Source organism: Aotus nancymaae, unplaced genomic scaffold, assembly GCF_030222135.1.
Source record: "Aotus nancymaae isolate 86718 unplaced genomic scaffold, 86718_ANA_hifiasm-v0.15.2.pri h1tg000088l, whole genome shotgun sequence".
Classification (NCBI taxonomy): Eukaryota; Metazoa; Chordata; class Mammalia; order Primates; family Aotidae; genus Aotus; species Aotus nancymaae.
The window spans coordinates 11,177,361-11,191,637 of record NW_026988503.1 but is presented as its reverse complement, the minus strand read 5'-3'; the positions used below and the strand labels follow the sequence as shown (position 1 = coordinate 11,191,637).

General features: G+C 35.4%; 1 protein-coding gene across 1 annotated transcript in view; it reads left to right on the top strand.

The window, feature by feature from the left end:
• The window catches only part of DACH1 (dachshund family transcription factor 1), a 419,816-nt gene that overhangs the window by 166,120 nt on the left and 239,419 nt on the right, over nt 1–14,277 (top strand). The gene's annotated exons all lie outside the window — the stretch shown is intronic.

The following is a 14,277-nucleotide window of genomic DNA, read 5'->3' as shown; positions in this document are numbered from 1 at the left end:
GGCGCCATACACAACACTCTGACAAGTCGGAGTGCCAGCCTTTCAGGTCTTTAAATAAACTGCTAAGACAATGTCGATTCAGATGGCCATAGATCAGAAATGAGTATCCATTCCTTCCTTCACTCAGTCATTCATTTTTTTTCATTTAATAAATATTTATTGAGTCCCTACTTTGTGCCAAACACTGCTCTTCTATACTGGGGATATTCCAGTGAACATAACATTCAAAATCTCTGCTCTCATGGAATCTGCAAGGACAGATAGTCACCAGTAAACAAGTAGTTATATAGTATTTTTGAACAACACTCAAGATAAAAACACAGTGAGGTGGAAGAAGGGAACTATTAAGTAGACGCAGTGCACTTTACATGGTGGCTAGGGAAGGTGAGACTTGGGTATGTTTGACGAAGAGCGTTCTAAGCAGCAGCAACAGCAAGCGCAAAGGTGTGGAGACACGAACATTCAAGTATTTTTTACAGATAATACATACATTTTGAAATAGTAAATATATTCAGAGTTGTAGAATAGAAATGTAGTCTTAAAAGTGAATTTCAGGCTGGACATGGTAGTTTACACCTGTAATCCCAGCACTTTGGGAGACTGAGGTGGGCGGATCACCTGGTCTGAACTTAAGAGTTTGAGACCAGCCTGACCAACATGATAAAATCACGTCTAAAAATACAAAATTAGTCGGGCATGGTGGCACATGCCTGTAATCCTAGCTACTCGGGAGGCTGAGGCAGGAGAATCATTTGAAGCTGGGAAGTAGAGGTTGCAGTGAGCCAAGATTGCATCATTGCACTACAGCCTAGGCAACAAGAGTGAAACTCCATCTAAAAAAAAAAGGGAATTGCAAAAGTTATCTAGATATGGCTATTTACTTCTGATGTAAACTACTTAAGGCTGAAACATTTTTATGATTAGCATGGCAATCTAGTAGGGACTTTTGCACATACAGGCCTGGATCTGTTTCTTTAGCAGTCTGTGATTTATTCAAGTTACTTATTCTCTCATCAGGAACCATTCCATCCATCTCTAAAATGGGCATAATGATGATAGTTATATCATAGAGTTATTGTGGAGGTTAAATTATGCAATGTGCATCAAAGTGTTCAACATAATGTTGATTACATAGTAAATTTAGTTATTAGACCTCATGATTTCTTAAAATAATTTCAATATCCATTTTAGATTTTGGAGTACATGTGCAGGTCTGTCATATAGGAACACTGGGTGATGCTGAGGTTTGGTGAAGATTATCCTGTCACCCAGGCAGTGAGCATAGCACCCAATCGGCATACCTTGGCCCTTACGCCCCTCCCTGATCTCATTGTTTTTCAACTCTATCTTGATAATTACAGCTAAATTAATTTTCATGCTAAGCTCATGAAAACCTATAAAATTGTGAGCACTGTACTTCACATACTATCACTTCCTAAGTATGAGTGCTACAGTAGATCACACATTGCCCATCTGTGAAGGCCCAATTTTGGACACTCAATATTTGCCTTGCCTTTTGCAATATGATCTGCAGTTACCAAACTCACCCCTGTTGGTTGAGTTAGTCAAGGCTACTGAACACACACAATTTGCTGCCCGCTTTACTGGACAATGTAGGAGGGCTTTAGAAGAAACAAGTCTTGGTCATTATCTCAAAGGCCTTGCAATGTAGCTGGGACTAGCATACAAAACTTACTGAATTTACTAAAATGGCCTTCTGTGCAGTTGAAGCATTTGTCAGGGCCTGAACCCACTCATCATTCCTGGTGCACTCCACATTTTTCTGCCCTGGAGCCCTTGACCATGCCATTTGAAGATCTTTAATGCATTCTTCTCACTTTCTCTCTGTTAAAATAATACTCATGCATGAAGACTCATCTTAAATGCCTTTTTTGTCTTTATGTTTTCTGAGAGTTTATTCTCTTTTCTCTTTCTCTTTCTAAAGTCACTTGAAGCTTAATGTCATAGGTATGTATTCTAACAATAAGAAGCCCACTTTTGGAGAGAGGGTTGTATTTTGCTGCCTTGTCTCTGCCATGGTATCCAGGATTGGCCTTTGCGTGCCGGGGTCACCTAACACACGTCTGTCTGTGCACTAATAATGTTGGAAAGAGAGGACGAATTTGAGGTGAGTCATCAGATCTAAAGTCCTGGACTGTAAGGGAAGTTTGTCTGACCAAGACTGAAGCAGTGTTTTAAGTATTAGATAATCCTCTAACAAGCAATGAAATAAATAATTGACTGAAATATGGAATTCTATCTTCTGTTTTCAGAAATCAAAATGTCATAGCTGTCATCTTTCCTAGACTTCTAATGTAATGTTAGGTACAGGTTTAATCAAGAAACCATTTTTCTTCCATTTGAAATAAAACTCATACTTTTATTCTTCATAACTCTATGCTTCAATGTATCTTTGCCTCAGTTTCCATACTTATAAAACAGAAATAATATTTCGATCTCAGAAGTTTCTTGAATTAAATGAAATAATATACATAAAGTGCTCAAAAGAAATCTGGTGCATACAACTATGTCATTTCTAAATGTAAGCTATTATGCTTTAGCCAGTTTAAACATCTTTAAGGCAATATGTTTTTAGTATTTTAAAATATGATTCAGCTATAAATAAATAAGGGAACATGGGAATTAGGATAATGATTACGATTTTAAAAGTAGCCTCAGCCTAGTGTTCCAGGAGAAAAAAAATTCATGATAAAACAATGTCTATTCAAGCTTGAAAGGACAAGTGCCGATGACTTCTCCAACTCTGTGGTCCCGGTAGTTTATATCGTAACTTCTTATAACGTATAATATTAGTATTAAAAGGTGATTTATTAAAGAAAACACTTCATAAAGTATTAAATAAAATTCAATTAATGTAAATCATATTAACAGCAATGTTTGGTGCATAGGTATCATCTATGTCAGGTAACAAATTAAGCACGTTATTAAATCTCTGCAGGCTGGAAACAGGCTTTGACTGTCTTAACGTCACCCTTTCATTAGTTCATAGGCCTAGAATCCTCACGGGGGCATCAAAAAGTTGTCAGGAGGTCTCTGAATTCTGGAGTTGGTGTCTGAATTTGTGCTTCAAAATTACGTTTCTTGACAGCTCCCCATGCGTTACACAGTGGAGGGGAATGGCGGATGTGTTTTTTTTTTTTAATAACAGGTTTCTCAAACAAATTAGTTATGTACATTTTCTCCAGAGGTGGCATACAAATAACTTGTCAGGGAAGGGTGAAAACATGCATTTTAGGTTGTGTCAGCCATCTTGCCTCTGCATTCATAAGTGGGAAGACAAGATTGTCTGAGTTCTGATTTAATAGGTTTTTTAACCCTCAATTGAGACTACATCTGTAAGGAGCAATCATTTAATACAAATGTAACTATTTTTCTACTTTTGTGATTTATATGTGAGGATGCTTATACAGTAATCTTTCCTTATGATAGGTGATACGTTCCAAGACCCCCAGTGGATGCTTGAAACTGTGAGAGTACCTAACTTTATATATGTGTATTTCTTTCTATACATCCATGCCTACCTAGAATAAAGTTTAATTTATAAAGTAGACATAGTAAGAGATGAACAAGAACAATAATAAAACAGAAAATATAATCATATACTATAATAAAAGTTATATGAATGTGGCTTCTCTTTCTCTCATTCAGAATATCTTCTTGTACCATACTTATTTTCAGACAACAGTTGACCACTGGTGACTGAACCTGAAAAGCAAAACCATGGACAAGAGGGTACTATCATACTAGATAGATGCATGTGCATGTGCGTGTGTGTGTGTGTGTGTGGGTGCGTGTAGACTTTTTTACTTTACCAGTAATTTATGACTATGGCTGCTTTATTATATAAAGATTTGCACATACTTGCCATAGATTTTTCCTTCTTATTGCTGGTTTGCTATAATTTCTTTACAAAATATTTCCTTCTTATATCAAAAATATAGCAACAATTTTAAGATAAGTGATTACAGAAAAATGAAATAAAACTCAGTTGAGTAATTAATGAATTTCCATCTTAAGAATACAAATCCCTGTTACAGTTAGATATTGAAAGGGAGATGGATTCATTTTTGGTTAGATTCAGATTTTGTCTATATAGTTGCTATATAACAGCAAATTGTGTTCTATTTAAATTCTTCTTAATAAGATATCACAAGAAAATACATTTAAAATAGGTGAACAAATCATGATGTCCTAAAGATGTTTGACCAAAAAACAGTGCCTACCATATATCTAACACATTTCTCAAAGTCAGAAATTATGCAGACACTATAGACAGAAGATCTGACCTGTAAAACTATTAGAGAATAATTATGTGCTAGGTTACGTGATACTAACCATGCTAAAGACAGAGAAATGAACATGGGTTTGAGTACTTCAGGGTTTCATTACAGAAGTGTGTGTGTGTGTGTGTGTGTGTGTGTGTTTGTATAAGGGAGACATATGCCTCTATGGCTGTTTCCTTACTTAACACCCCCTCATCTCCTTCAGTTGACAAACTTCTGCTTGCTCACACCTCATCTTTCCTGAAGCACCTCCAGGATTTTGTCCCAACAGCCATGCTCTGCAGCATTTACTACAGTATTTAATATGGTTTAGAGTAATTCTCTGAGTATTGATATATTTCCCAAAATAAACCATGAGCTACTTGAGGGAGGGAACAGTATCTTATTGATATTTGCACCATGTATTAGAAGGTCAGGTACATGGACATGTTCAATTAATGTTTGCTGACTGCATTAACATGCAAATCTGCTAGTGTCAGTATTACATGGTGCTCAGGGGTTGGCCTCTAAAGCCAGATTGCCATGACTCACAACCTGGCTCGTTACTTTTAATATATATGACATTAGGTAAGTCATTTTACTTTTACTTTCTGGTATCTCAATGTCTCTTCAGAAAAATAAGGATAGTAATAGTACTTATCTCAAAAGTTTGTCACAAATATTAAGAGTTAGATCACATAGTGAATTTAACACAATGCCTGGTGGTAGATAATATAACTGCAATTGTTTTATTATTTTATCCACTATTCCAAAATAAAATGAAAATATTTGGAAAAGCAGCCTTCAGAGTGTTGGAAATGGCATCCCCTACAGAGGAAAGTTGGATATTATCTTGTGATTGGAGCAATGGGTGCGTATTGGGACCAAATTAACAATAGTCTGCAAAAACAAAATGATAGCCATTTCCACTGCACATTCACAGGTTCTTGGTATGCACCATTGAAATAAGAGACTGAGTGCACTGCTTTTGGCTTAGACAAAATATAGCCAATAGTAAATGCTGAGAATATCTTGTCATTTGAAATTAAATTGAAAAATTACAAAAAGAGAACATTTTTATTTGTGATTATGGAGTTCATAGTTGCTGTAAAAGATTGGTTTAGATATTAGATGGGGTCTCATTTTGTCATCCAGACTGGAGTGCAGTGGTTGATCACAGCTCAAAACCGCCTCAAATTCCTGGGCTCAAGGGATCCTCTTGCCTCAGCCTCCTGAATAGCTGGGACTACACAGGCATGCACCACCATGCACTGCTAATTCTTAAATTTTTTGTAGAGATGAGATCTCTCCATCTGATCCAGGCTGGCCTTTAACTCCTGAGCTCAAGCAATCCTCCTGCCTTGGTTTCCCAAAGTTCTGGGATTATAGGCATGAGTCACCACACCCAGGCTTGGAATACGTTTTAATATTAAATTTAAATTTTGTAGAATATGATTACGAGGTATGACAGGAGCTTTGAGAAAGAATCCAATGAAGTATTAATTTTTTCCCAAACTTTAAGAAGGCCACTTATAATTGTTTCTAGTAATTTAAGAATTTTTTCTCTAGGGGATTCTAGTAAGCTTTTGTACATAAATGTAAAAGAGAGGTGTTGTGGGTAGAATCATCTGTGGCCTGGAAGACTTATGGGAAGAAAGGAAAATTTTAAGGTGATTAAAAGGTTAAAATATTTAGCTTTCCAGACAAACATGCCACTAAATGAAATTTGTGAATGGTATGAACTCTGGGAGAAATCATATATGTAGATGTATAATGTATGCTACAGAAAGGTAAAAAAAAAAAATAGTATCAAATTGAGTGACTCTTTGAAACTTTAAGTTGCATTGAACAGCTTTTCAGTCTCACAAAATATACTTATTTTAGGAATATATTCATTTACTTATCAAATGATAAGTCACTTGAAACACTTTATAAAGAGACATTTATCATTGATGTAAAAGAATTCCATTTGAGGCAAGAATATATCCATCTCCCTGATCTGATAAAGGTTAAGCTAAAAAAATATATTCTTTAAGTTAAAAGATCTTAAACTAAGTTTAATATAATAATTAATATATTCTAAGATTAGTATAACTAATATATATAATGGATGTTTAAAAATCTTCTTAACTTAGACTTCACGTATATCCTAAAAAAGGAGAAGAGGACTTGGAAGCTTTAGGGGCAAGGGCGAGATTATCCCAAGTATATAACCTATGACAGGAACTCTCTTTACTATTTTAGGCTGTCATTAATTGTTAAGGCTTAATATACAAATGCTTAAGAGTGGCTTATTACTTTCCAATATGTTTTAATTCTTTCTTTGGGGTAATTCCTTATTCGATAAGTAGTAGCTCCAACTGAGCTGGAGACTTCAGATATTTTGTCTTTGGCCTTTGAAACAGGTTTTGTATTAAATAAATTTCTTATACTATTTTAGCTGTAGATGGTGTGACTTTTGAGGTCAGAGGCCACAATAATTTATCCTCACCAGAGTAGCTAATTTTGACTTTCTGTTTATTTTTTATTAATGATGCTTTTAGTTTACTGATGTTAATTTTTTTTGGTAATGATGAGCTTTTGCATTTCTTCTGCTAGAGAGTAAAAATGTTTCTAGCCAGGAGCGGTGGCAGGTGCCTGTAATCCCAGCTACTCGGGAGGCTGAGGCAGGAGAATCACTTGAACTGCAGGGGTGGAGTTTGCAGTGAGCTGAGATTGCACCACTGCACTCCAGCCTGGGTGACAGAGAGAAAAAAAAAGTTTCAAGTTAGACGACTACCTGCTTTGTAAACCTTTCCCTTTGACCCAATTGTTTATTACATTGCTCAGCATTTAACTTTAAGGACAGAATTTGGTCAAATACATATGCATTAATATTAATAGGTAATGGTAACCAAAATTTTCAGGACATATTGGGGGGATATAAGGGTAAATCCCCCATTCTGGCATCTGGTAGAATATGTGAATTGCTATTTTCCTGATTGTTGGAAAATAATTCTCATGTGCCCTATGACATATAGAATATGGTTTGGTACTGTTAAGAGATGAGGAATTTTCATCATTTGAATGTAAATTTTACCATTGAGTATATCACATTTGTTTAGAACACAAGTCTTTAAACAAACAAACAGACTCCCTAGAAATAACAGGTTTCATGGTGAACTAAGTTTAATAAATGTCTATGTTACCACATTCTTGGAGATTTGTAATGCATATTAACAAGTGAAAACTCTGAAAACTTGCCCCAGTAAACAAAAATATTGAAAGCTTCAGGAATCTGTCAAGTTCTTCCACAAAACATATGTATGCTTAGTAGTTTAATTTGAACACGGAACCTTTTAATTAAAGTTTACTTTATATCCCTCATAGAACATTTTTATTTTGCATAGTTGTGTATGTATTTGTTCAATTAGTGTACTGAATTTCCAGCCATGCAAATCGTTGAGAGAGTGCTTTTGTGCTTGTGAGCTGGTAAGCTGAAAGTACTCTCCAATTGTCCACTGGACCTCCGTATTTTGGTGAGTGTAGGAAAGTAATCTGTTTGAGGCATTAGTTCATAGTCTGTTTGTACTGAGAAGTGAACATGACTGGGACACACATCTACACAGAGAACACTAAAAGTCCAAACAAATGTGGAATGTGAGAATGAAAACATGTTCACATTAGTTACCATTTAAAAAAGTGTATCCCTCAAAGTTTTACCAGCAATAGGAAACAAACTCCAGAAGAGAAAACAATGTTAATCACACAGCTTCTGGATTATTTGGATTGTTGCCGTTCAGGAAGCTGAAAGAAGAAAATTTCAACTAACAAGTTAGCAACATCTTTCTAAGGGAAAACTATGCATTGATAAACTGAGGATTACGAATCAGTGGCTTCTTCTGGTGAAATATAGATATACGTACATTAATCTTAGGAAGTCCTTTATATCTTTTTGTGTTGAAGGGTCTATTTCTTGAGGTTTATTTAATCTAGACGATGTCAATGATTATTTGTACTTTTCATATTTTAGACTTATTTTATAGTTATCACAAGGACAACATTTTTACTTATAATCATCTGCTTTTTAGCAGATATTTTAGAACTCAAATGGAAAGGAAAGAAAGATTAAAAGGACAATTATATGTGGTTAATGATAGGAGATAGAGGTAAACTTCAGGCACTAATAAAGTTTAGCCAGGGTCATGATTTGTCCACAGTGAAGTCTCCTAAAAATATGATCCAAGTTGTTGAAGTCAAATTAGTTTTAAAAGTTTGTTTTATGTTGGGGTGTGGTGGCTCACACCTGTAATTTCAGTGCTTTGGGAGGCTGAGGCAGGTGGATAGTTTGAGTCCAGGAGTTCGAGATCAGCCTGGGCAATATGGTGAAACTCTGTTTTTACAAAAAATACAAAAATTAGCTGGGCATAGTGGTGTATGCATGTAGTTCCAGCTACACAGGAGGCTGAGGTGGGAGGATCATCTGAGCCCAAGGAGGTCAAGGATGCAGTGAGCTGTGATCACACCACTGCACTCTAGCCTGAGCAACAGAGTGAGACCTTGTGTCAAAAAAAAGAAGTTTGTTTTTATATTTTAAACATAATGTATGTTTATGACAGAGAAACTAAAATCTTCAAATGTAAAAAAATGTGATTCTCCATTCACAGATTCAAAGATAAGCAGTCAATATGTTAGTATATTTCCTTTCAGTCTTTTTTCTGTGTATTTATTGCTAGCTTTATTTGATTTCTCTATCTTTCTTGTGCTCTAATATGCCCTTCATGTTACTTAGAACATGAACATTCTCCTATGTTATCATAAACTTATAAACATGGCTCTTTATTTTTCCATAATGTTCAAGTGGGTATGCAAATCATTAAGCAAATTGTAACTTTCCAATCAGAAATAAATTATTTATGTGTATATATAATATATAATATAAACATATATATATATATATAAAATTCACAAAACTCTTGATTTTGTAGAAGCAGTTTACTAGAAAAAAATATGCAGAATATAAACACAGAGTTGGAGCTTTCCTTGGGGTAAATAGATTTGAGAGGGCAAATGAACTCTTGTAGATTAGCAGAGCAAGTTGCTTTCATTCCTAAATGCTTGTTTGTGTCCCAGGACTAATCTCAGTGCTCATTTGCTGCCATGTATCTTTCTGTTGCACTTACCCCACAGACTATTTAATTTTATCGTCCTTCTGAAAGAAGGGCTTGTGTCTCTATTATTGAAACCCTAATGTCTAGTCCTGTGCTTGTATACAGTAGCTCTTTTCTCTTGGGTAAATGAATGAATGAATGGTTGAATGGAACTTTCCTTTCTCCAGGTAAGTAGGATTTGGACTTAAAATTTCTGCTGGGCAGCTACTTTCACATTTTCCAATGTGTAGATGCCACAGGTTTTTTTTTTCTGGAATTTTATTTTTTTCCCTGCCCCAACTCTGAGAAAGATAATTGAGCTTAATTTCTCAAAAACTACTGAAGAGATTAACAAAAAATGATGTCTACAGAGAAGATTGGGTATTTAAAATTCTGTAAAGTACTCTCTTTAACGTCTCTCACTCTTTTGATGCACTAAACTTCTTATTAATTACTACCACTTTTGTTAAGTTCAATTTTGACTTCAACTTAAATAAAAACAACAAATGGACCTGGAAGAGTTAATAAACATTATACAGTTGTAGGAGAGACACTGCAATTAGCATGAGATTGATTTAGTGTTAGAAACTAAGGAAAGAAGACCCCCTGGTGATCTGTCTGTGTGTGGCTGGGACAGCAGGGGGCGGGGAATGGGAGTGGATAGGTAAGCTTTTTATTTAGAACTGCAGGAGAAAGTGTGCTTGGGTGAGTTCCCTAGTGTTTGGGATATTAAATGTGGATGTGGATATCTCTAAGCTATTGCTTTCCTTTTTTAATGCAGATGTCTGAAAATACTAAAAGCTGTACTATGGCTAATGTGTGAAGCTGGCAAAAACAGTGATCAAAATCATAAATTGTGATTTTATTCAAGCTATTAAGTGTAATTATTTAAGTGAGGTCTTCATTTGATTAGAGCTAGGAGAGCTCAGCTTGCTCGAATCCTCTGGGATAGAAATGGGTCACTGGTGTAGAAAATGATGGGTTGATAGTGGCTGCTTTTGAGGCAATTGACCATTCCAAAAGAATGTGCTTTTTTTCATTGTTTTGCTTCCTCTTTTCAGTTAAGTTTTTGCTCTTCTAACTATTTTCTTTTTAAGAATAACTTATTTCTAACAAAGCATACAAAACGCTTCTTAAAGAAATCCTGATTTAATCAAGTTTTCTGAGAAGTTAGGTAGCTTGATCAAGTCTACACCTTCTAGTAAATTGGTAGAGACAGCAGCACAGCTAGATCAATCCAGGCAATAAAATCTGTGATTTTGGCCACAGTATTATTCATGTTCTCTTGGAGTTCCCTAAAATGCCTTTGAAAGAAATGAAATATTCAATTATTTTACAGTTATCTTCCCTGAAGTCTTCAAATCTCCTAGGAATTAGTGACAAGGATTGCAGTAAGGATAAAATATCAAGCCTGTCAATAAGGGGACCTAACTGGATGTCATGAAGGGAAAGAGGAAAGTCTTGTTAATAAATAAATTTTCTAACTTCTCCTCAGTCAAGAAGTTGGGAATAACTCCAATGAGAGGTTCATAGTTGTCCTGTTCTTAGGCAAAAGTCTAAGTGATTTACTTGTCCCTACAAATACTTTCTTTCAGTCCCTTTCATTCTTTGCATAGGTATCTCAAGACCTTAGTTGATGGCTTTAGGGTGTTGCCACCACCGAGAGTATTTGCATTTTAATGAAAGGTTTTAAAATAATTTAAAGCTTAAGGACTGAAAGCAATAACTCTCTATTGGTGGAATTTGAGGCCATGTGATAGATTGGGCAGGAGATGTCTGTGGTGAAAGGAGCCCACGGAGTCTGTTCTAATCACAGCGTGAATTAAAGTGTTCCTACTTAGTAGCCTCACTTCTACTTCCTGAGTGAGGGTTGTGGGGACAATTCCTGTGGCCAGAATAATAAAGTACTCCTAAGTAGTTTGATTTTGTTTAAAAGCAAAACAAGTTAAAGGGCTATACATTTCAAATATTTTAACTTCCTTTTTCTTTCCCCTTTTTTTCTGTAGCATCTTGATTGAGATGTCCCAAAACCTCTAATCTTTTTTCTCTGGGCTTGAAATGTATATTTAGTATTATGTTTAGACTTAGAGTTTCAAACTCTTTTTGTGCCTGACTTTCCATTTCTTGCAAACTTTATGACCCCTGGAATTGATAAGGTAGGATACTTGAGGAATTTGGGAAAAATGGCTTTAAAAATAGGGTTAATTTTTTTCCTATATATAGTGTAGCAGACACTGATATACATTTTAAGGACACACAGACATATTTTGTGCAATTTCTGTCATGTAGCTGTGGGAGATAAGCCAATAATTCGATTATTGCAATCAGTGCAGGAAGAATTAGAGGTTCACCATGTGCTATCATAGAGCATAGGAAAAATACTAATTAGAAGTGGTTCCTAAGAAGGGTGATAAAGTTTAGGCAAGTTAGTCAGATAAAACGGGAATGAGGATGGGTTGACATAGAAAAGGGCTTTGATGGCAAAGGAGGCAGCATCTTTAAAGACAGTGTAATAGGAGACCAGAGTCACTCAGGAAACTGTTAAGAAATTCAGTAGGGCCAAATATAAGCAATGAATGTAGGAATAAAAGGGTGAAATTGGAAAAGTAGGCAGGGACCAAGTATTGAAATGGCCTTAGTGCCATGTCAAGGATTGTGAATCCAGTAGGGAACCATTGATATCTTTAAGCCAATAGAAAGCAAGGTCAAATTTGCACTTTATAAATATCCTTCTGGAATTAGCATGGAGGGTTGTTTACACTCTGGATTCTAGGCTCTGGTGTGGGACAGAGTTGAATGTTGGTCTGGGAAGAGTTTGGAAAGCTGTAACCATGTATAAGAAATGAGGGATTAATCTGGAAGGTAGAAGTGGGGACATAGAAGAGAAAATAGATTAGAAAGATATCCTCAGAAAGACAATATTTTGAATATACAAAAGAAGGAAAAGACACAAATGACTCCTACATTTTTGGCTTAGTCAGTTAGATTCCATTTCGCTGAACCAGGGGAAAGCAAAGTAGGTTTATTAATGGGGCAGATGCTGAGTTCAGATTTAGACAAGCTGACTCTTAGATTATTATAGAACATCTAAGCCGAGATTTCCAGCACATAAGCATTAATCTGTCTGAATCCCAGGAGAAAGATACGGGCTGTAGATAAATATTTAGCCCTTAGACCTTGGCATCTAAGTGATGGTGCTAGAAGAGATCACTCAAAGAAAATGGATACTATCAGAGGGCTGGTGATTGACCTCAGACAAGTAACAAGAGTTAGAAAGCCAACTGAGAAAGATGAGCAATCATGAGAAAGTAATAATAAAAGAAAGTAGCTTGAGAGATACTTCAAGAACAATAAGCATGACAATATCCCTATTGGTTAACAAAACAGAAAGACAAGCAGTCTTGCTCTTTTTCCAATGCCCTCCAGGATCTTGCCCCAGGAAATAACTCTGAAGGTCTCTATCACTATTCCTCTTCCTATTTAACTCATTTTCAGCTCATTTGAAACAATCCTGTATATCCATACATTTTTCATGCTTTCATTTCTTTCTCACATTCTCACTGGAGTGTAATTTTCTTTTCTTCTTTTCTTCTCCATGTTTAATTCTCCTTCAGAATTCTCTTCTAATGTTCCCACTGCCTTCTTCCTTCCCATGACATGGGAGTATCATCATCCATCCTAACTTCCAATTAGTATTCAGATTGCAACTTTTTTGTGGGATTTAGCACATTACAATTTGCATCATAGTTGTTTATGCACCAGATTCTTCCCCTTTGGCAAGAATACGAACTTCTCAAGTCTAAGAACTCATTCTCCTAAATTAGCCTCCATAGTGCACCTCTTTGAAAACAGCAGGTACTTAATAATTATTTGTTCAATGACCACATACATTACCTACCTACATTAAAGAGATAGGATCTTTGAATCTTCTGATAAGTCTAAGGGATCTCAGCCAAGGCAAAACATGAAAATGCTAATTTATGAGGCTGTATCTGTTAGTTTTGGTATATCTAGGCGCATTTTGGCTGGTAAATGATGGGAAAGCATTTCGTAAAAGCACATTTATGATACAGAGGCAACAAGTGAAAACACAATGCTGCTAAAACTTTGTTTTCAAAAATTGTAATATTATATACTTTATACTTTAGGTTGTTTTCCTTTAATGATAGCAAATAACTGTCTCCACCTCTGCTTTTATAATTGTAATAATTAAACTTCTGCAATGGGTATGTAAAGTACAAGTACTGATAAAACACAAATACAAAGTATTTTTATTTATCCTAAAGGTAGATATGAGGTGCTACACTGGCAGTCCCTTAATGATATCCTATAAATAACCCTAAGCCTTTCAAATATATTTTAGTATATTAAATGTAAGGTAACTTAGTAGGGGATGTTCACTTAAATAGAATAAGGGTTAAATGATAACTTGACTTATCTTTTAAATGACAAAAAATAAAGAAATTGCAAGACCTTTTCACACATTAGATATGTATTGTCATTTATCATCTAGATATCAGGCTAGCAGTGCGAAGTAATAAAACATATCATCGAAAAATGTGCTATAGGTCTGAATCACTCTTTCATTCCACCTCCCAGCTAACTGTAGTATTAAATCAAACAAGCAGAACATTTCCTTAGGCAGCCATTGCCTTTTAATTTCCTGAAGAACCTTAAAATATCATTCATTACAAGTACTACACATATTTGGTTTTTAAAAGTCTCATAAATCAATAGCAGGCTGACTGTAATAATTATTACAAGTTAGTGCATAATTTTCGTGCTGAAGGCTGCATGTAGAACTTTAGCATATGCAAACGAGGCAATTCAAACTGTGTATAGATATTAATATGAAGAAGCAGGTA